Source organism: Numida meleagris, chromosome 4, assembly GCF_002078875.1.
Source record: "Numida meleagris isolate 19003 breed g44 Domestic line chromosome 4, NumMel1.0, whole genome shotgun sequence".
NCBI lineage: Eukaryota > Metazoa > Chordata > Aves > Galliformes > Numididae > Numida > Numida meleagris.
The window spans coordinates 19,058,181-19,069,778 of NC_034412.1; the positions used below are offsets into that span (position 1 = coordinate 19,058,181).

At 34.7% G+C, this 11,598-nt stretch overlaps 1 long non-coding RNA gene across 1 annotated transcript in view; it reads left to right on the plus strand.

Moving 5' to 3' along the window:
- Positions 1-9,958, plus strand: part of LOC110399035 — a 92,857-nt gene extending 82,899 nt beyond the window's left edge. Inside the window, exons 4-5 of the long non-coding RNA XR_002438844.1 lie at positions 3,230-3,323; positions 9,720-9,958. This is a non-coding gene — a long non-coding RNA (uncharacterized LOC110399035). The remainder of the gene's footprint in view (positions 1-3,229; positions 3,324-9,719) is intronic.

An 11,598-nucleotide genomic window follows, 5' to 3' on the forward strand; every position in this document is an offset into this window, starting at 1 on the left:
TGTGTAGTTTAGTGCAACAATGACAGAAGAGGGTTAAAAAGGTAACATTTAAGTGGACTCTAAAATAAAAATTTACTTGAATTAATAGAAAAAATAATAAAGGCTCATGGTGAAAAACTCAGAAGAAAGGCTATGTGATGGATAATTTTTATTCCACTAATTATGTTTATTTAATGGTTATAATTGCAAGGTTTGTGATAATTCAATTTTATTTTTATCTTTTTTTTTTTTTTTTTGTGGTTTCTTGAGATCATAATTTCAGAAGAAACTGTTGAAGTATGACTTTAACGCTTAAACCAGACTCTGTTCTTCTGTTCTTTGTTGTTCTGGTTTTGGTTTTTTTTTGACATTTGGGCTACTTTGTACTCAGCAATGAAAAATGAAAAGAAAAAAAATCACACCATTTTGCAAAGGCAAAATTGGTTGACCTTGTATATACGAGCTTTGTTCACATCCTGTAATAATAGCAATACTTAGCGTATTTGCTGTGCTTTGGGATTGCACTGGAAATAACAGTTTTGATTTGTCAAAGAAACAGTTATAAAAATGAACTGTACCATGGAAGAGTTAAAATAAAGAACTGGTAGGGTGACTGAAGAGTGGCTGGGGTTTAAGAAATTGCCCTTTCCTTCACAAAAAAAGTGATGTCGTTAAATAGGTGGGTAAGTTCACATGTGGCTGAGATACTTTTAGGCTTCATTTACTGGTGGCACAGGAATTCAGGCAGGTTGACGTTACAGTGCTTTGGCAGTAGAGACTTCCTAACATGAAAATCAACCATGAGAATACTTTTTTTGTTCCTTTACTTTAAATGGCGTATATGCAGATATTTTCTAGAGGACATGTAGCAAATTAGAAAGCATATCCTGGACACAACAAGAACAGAAGGTGTCTGGCTGTTAGACCAGCGCTGGTAATGTTTGGGTTTTTTGCTTCTTCATACATTTTTAGAAAGATGAAGTACTTCATTTTACTTAGAAAAAAAATGCTAGAAATGTTTTTTAATCCTTGGTTTCTGGAAACCTTTTTGCCTTTCCACAGAAACAATCAGGCTGAAAGCAAACAGAGAACTCACCAACTTTTATTTGGTGCAGTGCATGGATCAGGAGCATGCCATAATCAGTAGAAGTAATGCTGAAGATTAGCTGCAGGTTGCAGTACAACGGAGTACTAGGCTTAGTGTTGTGATCTTGCCTCCATTAGGAAATTTTCTCTCTGAAGCATGTAACAAATGGATGAAATTACAGTTAGTAACAGTTCTGGGGAGGAGACAGGTTAAGAGAATGTAATAAGAAGAGGTGCAGGGGTGAGGGGAAAACACCAAGAATGCTTAGAGGTGGGATAGGGAAGCTGCCAACAGGACATCAAAAGGAGCATAAAGACCTCAGCTCTCCGAGGAAAACTGCAACCCAACTGAGGGTGAAAGAGAATGATAGAAAATATAGAATAATTAGGAAATTAAAAATAAATAAATAAGAAGATTCCTTTGCTTATGAATAGAACTGAGGGAGATAACTTTTTTTTTTTACCACAGACCAGAGAAGAATTTCTCTAAGAGGCAGCTGATGTCCAGTGTTTTCCTAAGCTTGCTAGAACAGCAAGGTTCTGGCAGGTTCTGTTGGAAAGACAGTGTTTATTTTTAAGCATCCCATTTGGGAGACAGTCTTTCTTAAGACTATAGTTTGGGTTGTGCTTGACACCTAAATTGTTGTATAGGATAATACAAAAAACTCCTCCCGTTTTAACCAGATTGTGCTTTGATCTGGATAAGAAAAAATTATTTAATAGAAAAACATGACCTGTGACAGGAGCAGGTTTGTATATAAAGTTGAAGTTCCTGGGATAAGACTACACAGAAACATCAATCTGGAAGATATATTGATATAGGACTGTTAGCACAGATCATACAAAGGCTATTAGCAATGTTTCTTTCCTGGCCACTATGAGACACTATAAAATGTTGGCTGGCTCAGGAGAAATTGTACTTTGTTTGAATTACAGACTAGAAATCCAGGTGATGTCTTCTACATTGGTGTCCAATGGACACTGAATGCAATTCTTAATAATTATCTGTAAACAAGAGAAGGTAGCTAAAGCAATATGACAGTAAGTACAAATATAAGCTGTCCACCTCTACAAAGGCTGTTGGTCTTTTTACAACACAAAAGTAACTCTAGAGACCTGTCTTTTGTGTTCTTGCCACTATCAAAAATAGAATGCCTTTATCCTCAGGTAGGGTAGGAAGTCTATCTTGTGCCCATAGTCTAAGGACCAAGTTATTGTCCTATTTTCTGTTAGGCTGACTTCTTTAGCCAAAGGAAAATAGAATGTATTTTCCTATGAATATACAGTTTGTATACAAGATAATATTTTCAACTATAAACACTAATGAAAATAAGACTCCAGAAAAATTAACAACTTTCACAGGTATTTGTATCACAGTGTGAGTGCCTGCTTGCTCTTTTTCTGTTCCTTTTCACTGTTACTGCAAATTGCTGCAAAGAAAAAACCCTGAATTTCCAAATCCTGTCCTGCTGTACGTTTTTTCTGTTTTTGTCACCAGCTGTCAATACTTAGTAGTTCCAGCACAGTCACTTTGACATTGAAAGAAAGTAATTGGAATTCAACTCAAAACTAAGCAATAAATGTGTGAATGACAGTTGTGATTGTAAAATCTGCTTTAGGCAGAACAGAATTAAGTGTCAATACAGAACTGTGAGCACAGGAAAATAGCTCTTTTGTTACTAGCTTAAGGGTGACAACATAAAGGAAGACCTCTTAGTACTAGTCAGTATTTTGTTAAAGGGCTTCATATTGACCATTTGTATTCTATGTAAAATGGCTAAAAGTGATGTGACTGCTTATAGTAAAACATAACGTATACTGGATGTGTTTAATTCAATGAGCTCTCCCAGTTTCTGTCAAAAGTAGGGGTAATTATTTTGAGAATTTAGGAAAAAGTAAAAATACAGCTTTTTTTCAACTTCAGTACTACACAAGCTGTACTGGTCTTTCTCTACTTAAGTCTCACATAAATCTTTAGATTGTGCATGAGTGATGTCTAACCTGCTTAAATGTAATTCAGTGATTCAAGAATAATTGGAAGTTAAAGGGACTTGCTGTATGTCTTCTTTGTACATATGAGCTGCACAGCACAGACAGCAAGCAGAAAATTTTTAGTTGCATATAGGTCCACCTTCTAAGGCTATTGTGATATTTATACTTACAGGATGTACAATGTGGTTATTGGAGGATAAGAAAAATAATAAAGACAAAGACCACTGGAAAACACCCACACATAGATAGTGGACAAAGGAAGAAAGGTAAGACTAATTCTAGGACCCAGTCAGTGTCGTCTTTGATTGCAGAAGCCAAGTGAGAAGTGATTTTTCATTCTGTACTTATATAATACATACCAACAAGATTGCCTGGTCAATGATAAGTATCATAATATAACTGAGTAGTATAACAATTAAGTTGAAGGTACAACTGAGAGTTAAATATATCATTTTTCACTAGTAGAGCATTATGTACATACGTAAATATCACTAACTCCATTTTATAGAAGGAGAAGTATATGATCCAAATATTTTGTGGAAGTGTGAGATATTCTGATAGCTGTAGTTATACTCTCCAATAGATTAATTTACTATAGGTATTAACCAGCCACAGTACATGGAACCCTTAATAATGATATGAAGATAATCTGTTCTCAAACTGGGGATTAAATCTGTTGATGTTTTATTGTGGCTTTAACATGTAATTTTTAATATAGAATAATTGAAAAAAAAGTGACAGTAAAAACTTAAGCTCAAGTTTTCAAAAGTAAATCTCGTATACCCAGATTCTGTGATACCTCTTACAACAAATACTATTGTAATAGATGTTGAGCGAGGCTCACACTTTAAAGGTTCTCAGATTTAGGAGGCTGTTTCATATGACTAAAGGCAGGAGGCTGAAGGCCCCTACTTTCTTCATATAATCTAATCCATTATGTAGGTCTGAAATCTCTCAAATCTGAACTATATTTGTTTCTAGTTGTTTCCATCAGTTATTGTTCTAATACGTAGACTAAAGAAGTTGGGCTAATGCTTTACAAAGTGTACATCATTCTCACGTTAAATATCAATAAACAACAGCCAATTCCCATGCCAAAAAAACTTCTGCAGAGTTCACGGCGATGATAAATTCAGCTTTATTCAGTAACATAATAGCTTCTTGGTATGAAAGGTTATTTCACCTATAAACATCTGCTTTTAATCTGCTTTTGCACTGTGACTTTTTAAACAATACCATCATGTTTTGGACTTTATCTACTAGACCTGCTCGGATTTTATCAAAATTGTTAATATTCACTGCTTTTTGCTACTCAGAAAAATGATAGCTTTGAGCAGTGTGATTTTATTGCCTTATTTTTGACACTTTCTTTTTTTTCCTTTTTTTTTTTTTTTTTTTACCTCTAACTAGACAATGGTACAAAATAATATGGTGAAATTCAGGCCATGTTTGTTATTCTTTAAATTATATGACTCACTAAAATGAAGACTAAATTAAAAGCTCTCTTTTACTGTGGGTTAGTTGAGGTTGTGTATGCAAAATGTAACTTTAATGTGTTATGTCTTCCTCTAAATAGCTAAGAAAATACTGCACTTGAAAGCTGATATTTTTACTGGTAACACTACACGGCACAAAACTCAGTGTGCAAATTTCCACTGGGTGGGTTTTGCAGATCACAACTGCTGTTGAAATTAATATTCAAATGTTTGTTATTATGCAAATATTTATATCATTCCCAAGACAGAGTATTCTTGGAAATAATGATGTCGTTGTTATTGATTTTTATCTTAATCTGGAGACAACAGCCCCAGTTTTAAGTGTGATGTTGAATATACATATGAATAGGTGATGGCAGTTAGAGATGACCTGTCTGATCTGTGAATTTCTGAATTTGAGTTGGGAAGGTCATTCATTAATGCCATTCAGCTAACAAGTGAGCAATTTCATGGAATTCATTATAGTCCCAGAGCACCAGTGCCTGCATTTATTAGTTTCAATATGCAAAATCTATTACTATTCATCATCTCTAGTCAACAGCTGAGAAAAGAATTCTACAGACTGTTTTTGTCAGTTACACTGAAAGATCTGGTCAGCTCCTTACCATGACTGTGAGTTTCCAAACAGATATAAGCTCAGGTTTCTCTTATGGCAATTCTGCTGTCAGGTGGTATCTTGCCTTAGATTGCCATAGTGTGTCTCCCTTAATAACTTACTTTTCTTCAGAAATCATCTGCACAAACCTCTTGCATTCATAGAAAAATTTTCATGACAGAAGAATCTTTATTTTTATGAATTGTGGAATATATCTACATCCACTTCTACGTGCACTTTTTGAATGAGTTTTTAAACACATAAGTCCTTAGATATTCTCTCAATGGTTAAAGGTCTCTCTCTTAACTATTCAGATTTGTGAAGATCCTTGGTACTGAGGTATCTGTTAGACTGGTGGCTTGTGGTACTCTGCACTAAGTTCTGCTAGCTTCCTGTGCTTTTCACTGCTGCAGACACGTTTACTGAAAAACTTGCATACTGAAGGGAAACTAATGTTCTGAGGCTTGTAGCTAACCCTAACAATGGAATATAAGTTTCAGTTTTGCAAAATTTTATGTATATGCACTACTCCTACCAGGATGTGCGGGCCTGAGTCAAAGACAAGGAGCAAAAAGAAACTACTTACATGATTTATCCAACCAACATAACTTTCTAATATCCTTATCTTCCTTCTGTAAACAGACAGCTTTAGATGAGTAGGTACCTCCTTTGCCTCTTAAAAGGGGCCTGGACAAACCAACTGGTAAACTTAATCACCTAAATTAGCAGAATTGACAAAGATGACAAGAAGTAGTTGTGAAGACAAGTTAGGAGGCCATAGCTCTTCCAGAGCTCAGAGCTATAAAACCCCTTAGGGAAGTGGCAGTGCCAGCTGAGACCTTACTTTAAAAACAAGGAAAGAAACAAAAGAAAATACCCCACAAAATACTGTGCTTGTTTATTTTTCATGTCTTTCATCTGTAAGATACAGTGCTCTCACAGCTCAGTCCCTGCACAGTGGGAGCAGATGAGCCCTACTGAAGAGTAAAGACTGCCTGATTAATTTAAACTCTGGCTGATAAAGCTAAGAGGACTAAGTTTTGCTGAATAAACACCATTCAGCTCTTAACTTCTGTATTTTACAGCTTGGTTTATTAATGACTATGGTTTACCTTAATGTGTAACTGTAACTGATTTTGTGAATGAAGTACAGGAAATTCTACTTAAACATTTTAAAAAAATCTTTTTTGCTGTCAGAGAGATTGAACACTGGGGAAGGTTGTCAAGAGGTCATGTAGTCTCTATCATTGGAGATATGCAAGACTTGACTGTAAAAGGTGCTGAACAACTTTGTCTAGTTGACCCTGCTTGATCAGGGCAAAGTGGATCAGATGACTTGCAGAGGTCCCTTCCAAACTCAGCAAGTCTGTGATTTGGTGAATTGTTTTTTTATTTCCCAAATAAAAATAGCATCATGATTCCAAGAGCCAAATATGTCTCATATGTGAATCAGTTCCCTCATGTATGGCTGCCTTTACACTAAAAGAGGTTAAATATTTTCTCATTATCTTTATGTGATTTTAGCCATTGGAGGAAGACAATCTTTCTGATTTAAGTCATACTAATGGATACCTAGGGTAGGAGGAATGATATTTCCAAGGCAAATGGTCAAGCATGTATTTAGTCACTACTGAAAAGCTTAATTCAACACATATAAACAAAGCTATAAATAGGCAAGCTCTTTAATGTTCTTTATGGCATAACATTTGTAAGTAATAATGAAAAGATTTCATGCATCCACTGACATTTTTAACTGAATTAAAATCTCAAGAAAACAAGCTCACTAAGGGAGAGTTGAGTGAGAAATGTATAGTATCTAGGTTTTACCCATGCTACTAGCTCTACAGATGAGTAAGAAATGTTCCATGAATGAAGCAGGGATTAAAAAAAAAAAAGGTAGCAAGCTGTTGCTAGAAAAAAATGTGTTTAGAAAAGAGTATGATCGAAGATCAAGTAACAAAGTAGAATAAAAATTGAAAGATCAGTGTGGCCTAGGGCTGCTAAACTCCCTGTTTTCACACACAAAGCAAATCCAAGCATAAGCTCTGTTTACTATAAAGAACTTATGTCCACTTTCTACACAAGGTTCTCTATTACATAGCAAAAAAGTGACCTTTAAACTACCTTGACAGATAGCAGCCGACTAGAAAATTACAGTCATTAACAGAATATCTAGAGAGCAGACTATTTAAAAAAGGCAGATGTTAACAATTTGCAACCCCAAAAGACAGTTGCAATAAAACCCCACATTGCTAGTGTTCTGAAAAACTGTTATTGAGATTCAGCATAGTATACACAAGAACAAATTTTTCCACTTTTAGAGATAAGCTTTATGTGGACGAAGCCTAGAAAATATTCAGATTATTCAAACAAGAAATTGTTATAAAAACGCTGTGACTTTTATCTGCTGAAAATGAAGGCTGTAAATGAAGTCACTTTAATGTTGTCCAGACCAAGTAATTCTGTTATTTGAGAAGTAGAATTAAATATGTAATATTCTCATTTTAAAGCCAATGGAAAAAATCTGGAAACAATGCTTTTAGAATTTCTCTTCTGGATGGTAGCTGACACAAAGAACAAAGCCAATTAACTTCAGCCATTCTTTCTGAATTTCTGCATCAATACAGACAAAATTTTCTTTATTAATGAACGTACCCAAGGCTACATTATGCAGATTCTTGTTTTGTTTATAAACTCAGGAGAACTATATCACTATCTCAAAATAGATTTCCAAGTCTGGTTAGTTTATTATCCAGAAAATAAATCAGGTAGAATCATTCATTGTTTAGTTTTAAGTGATGTCAACTAATGGAGCACCTGGAAAGACAAAACTAAGCAATACTGAAGCTTGTAATGCCACAATCTTGGTGATTATTACAAGCTCATGCCAACATTATTAACAACAAGAAAGTAAATTTCAAATGGAGCAGAAAGTTGCAGATGAAGAATGACTTTCTGAGGAATTCGTGGTCAGCAGGAATAGCAGCATGGAACAGTAATGGGTATCTTCCTTTGCATGCTACCTTACCTGAACTGTTTCAAAGAGTTTGGGCACTTTCCTACCAAAAAGATAATAAAAACAGGAAGGAATTTAGAGGAGTACCAAGAAAGAGGAAATAGAAGTAACATGAGAAGAAAACCAAACTGAAACTAATAATGGAAAATTATAAGTACACTATATAAAAAAAATTGCAAAATATAGCTATAGTAAGTAGAAAATGGTTCACACACACACAAAAAATGCGGAAGTCCTAAATTCTAAATCCAGTTTAGACAAGTGGAAAGTATATTTTACGTGTGCAGAGAATGAAATTTAATGAACTAGCTAAGCTTTTTCCTGTTCTTAGATATATCTCTTCTTTGATTCATAAGTTACTGAAAATACATATCAGAAGTTACAACTACTCTTCAAATGTGGGGCTTTGTGAACACACTTTAATGTTAGAAGAAATGTTATGATTCCTTATATGAGTGACTTTGTCATAAAATTTGTTTTGTTAAAAAGCTTATTTTTACATAAATCAAAGCCACATTTTTTCTTTCTTATTTGAGGCATCCCACTGTCTAAAAATATCCTTGAGTGGAGGCCTCTCCTCTCCTCCAGATGTTTCAGGAATGTAGCCTTTCTCTCCTTTTTTTAAATCACTAATTGCTGTATCTTTTAAGGTGGATGGTTAAAAGTTAAGTGCTTGAGAGAATGTGACTGGGCCATGTTAAATTAAGGCCAGCAAGGGCACAAGCTGGGGCAGTAACTCATGTATATTTCTGATTACTGACCCTGAACTTGCCTTATAGTCCTTCCCATAAATTATGATAGTCTGAAAAGAATTACAATGAAATATTGTTTTGGGCAGCATCAGGCTTCCCCTCGAGTCTTAACAGAGACACACTTGGAAGCAGAGTGGATTTCCTTTGGAACCTCTCATTCTTCAAACATAAAGCTTGAAGCATTTCAATTTTGGGCTTCTATCCCATCCATCTCCTTCTTGTTCTTAAGAGTTTCCTGAAACTTCCTGTCTCCTGTATTACTAAATCAAGCAAACTGCAATATACTGATTAGCTTGTTACTTTGTCTCTTTTATAAAAAGCATATTGACTAGATACTTGTCAAGATTTCATTTTCTTGGTTGGTGGACTTTGTTTTTCTGTAACTGCATCATCTTAAAGAGTTTTTCTGCAAATATCAGGTGACAACTTTGATGAGGAGCTATGGAAGGTTCTCCATCACATCTCTTATACCACAGCATCATTGTTTATAATGATGTGTTTATGTAAAGCTAAGGAAAATGCCATGCTCTTGATAATGTCTGCAAATGACTAAGTACCAAGTACTTATACCGAACAAAAGGAAAATAACAATATGCAGGAAATCTAAATGCAGATATGTTCTTAAGAACTAAAAATACTTAGTGAAGGAAATGAAAGAATTATTGGTTTCATGCTAAATTACACTCTACTTCTGATCACTGCCTGGACTGAGTGTTCATATGAGCTTCTTTGGCTGAAGTACATTAATTTGTGTTTTCACTACCACTCTTTAAATTGAAATAAAATTTCCAATTTTATTTCAGGCAGATTCCTGCTTTTGAATCACAAGTGGGATTACAGGCTTATGTGAGCAAAAGGAGAAAATACTGTACCTCCTTACTAACCTCTGAAAGCTATTAGAAGGGAAGAAGTGACCCAGCCTCCTCCTGCTTTTGTTTAAAGTTGCAAGTTTTTGTGAACAGCAGTCAGGCAAGAGTATGAGAATGGATTGAAGTAAACAGGGGTGAGGTGTAGCTTTGAAGTATTTCAGTTGTCTTTTCTATTTTTATCATTATTTGTAACACTATTTTATCATGCATCATAAGCACTTTTGAACAGTAATTAATTCTAATTTATTTTCTGAAAAAAAATTACATGTAAAGAAAATTTTAATCGATTTTAGTGCATTTGATTCACTGTTAATAGCTGCCTTATTTTAAAATAAACAGCATACTCGCCTTATTTTAAAATAAACAGCACACTCAACAGAATACGACATATATCTATCATGAATAAAAACAGTTTAAATAAGTGGAATCTTTGTAAACTAAGCAGAAGATATATTCCACAAAAATAACAAGGCCCACTTTTCCATCCCAACCAAGGCTTATGAATATGAGCCCTTAGAGGGAGTATGAGAACTGCTTGAAACCAGCAGTTCTCTTGATATTAGCTTATATATATGCCTGCAATTATCACTCTGCAGGTCTGGAAATTTACTTCTTGTATTTGAAAATGAGAATAGTAATCTGTAACTAAACAGAGAAACACAACAGAAATATGTAGATTAAAAAAAAAAAGATCAGGTAGGAGATTCCAATGGATTTCTTGTGCATTTTTTTTCCTTTTCATCTTTTCTTGTGTGGGATGCGTGATTGGAGGTCCATACAAAAAAAAGAGGTCTAGGTGACTTAGGGCCTGACTTGCATTTGAAAGCCAGAAGGACCTGTACGCCTAAATCAGTCACAACTGCTTGGGAATCCCACTGAAACCTCTTAACAATCCTCTCACTACACTATGAATTAAATGTGACCCTAGTTCCAAAGATAAATTTCACTATATAAATTAATTCCACAGTCTTGTTTTTCTGTAGCTGATCTAGACAGACTGGTAGAATGGCATCAAGAGGTGCAAGTGATGCTGTTTTTATTTTTTTTTAATAGATTTATGCCATTTCTATCCCTATAGCAACAGTGCAGCCCTCATTCATATTAATTAGCTCTTAATTCAGAAGCTTTATGGCTATTTGAATGATAGCACATAAAACAATTATTTTGTTACTACCTTTATCCATTACTTGTGAATTTCTCTAAAGGGCAGCTTAGTTTTTTATTTGATGCATCATGGAGATAAAGAAGCTTTGTATGAACATAAGTTTACAGTTTTGTTATTTAGGAGGGTGGGGTTTTGTTTGGCTTTTTTTTTTTTTTACTTTTTGTCTTAGGTGTACTTTTTCAAAGAACTATCACAGGAAAAACTGTTATGAAAGCAGAAGAATAAGAATATTCTTACCCTCCTGTTCTTTTTTAATAACCTGTTTTCAATTTCTATTTCAACTTTACCAGACTCAGTAATTGCTGAGTTAGGTGCTTGGAAAGAATCTATGAACACACACAAAAAAACCTGTAGGTATTCAGTGTTGTGATGATACTATGCAGAGAATGAGTAATAGAGCATCTACCAAATCCTTCCATTTGATTCCTACATATAGAAAAGTCAAAGGGCAAATTTCCTACTGGAATATGTTGAATCTATTAACGTTTATGATGGAAACCAGGCAGGCAGGCCACTTGGTTACCATCCAGATGTTTACAGTGGGCAAACTGCCCAGGCCAGCTAGCTATTCACCAAGTGCTTTGATTCTGGATTGGAAGACTCCACAGATTTCACATCCTGAATGCCTTGATTTTCAGTCCTATGTCT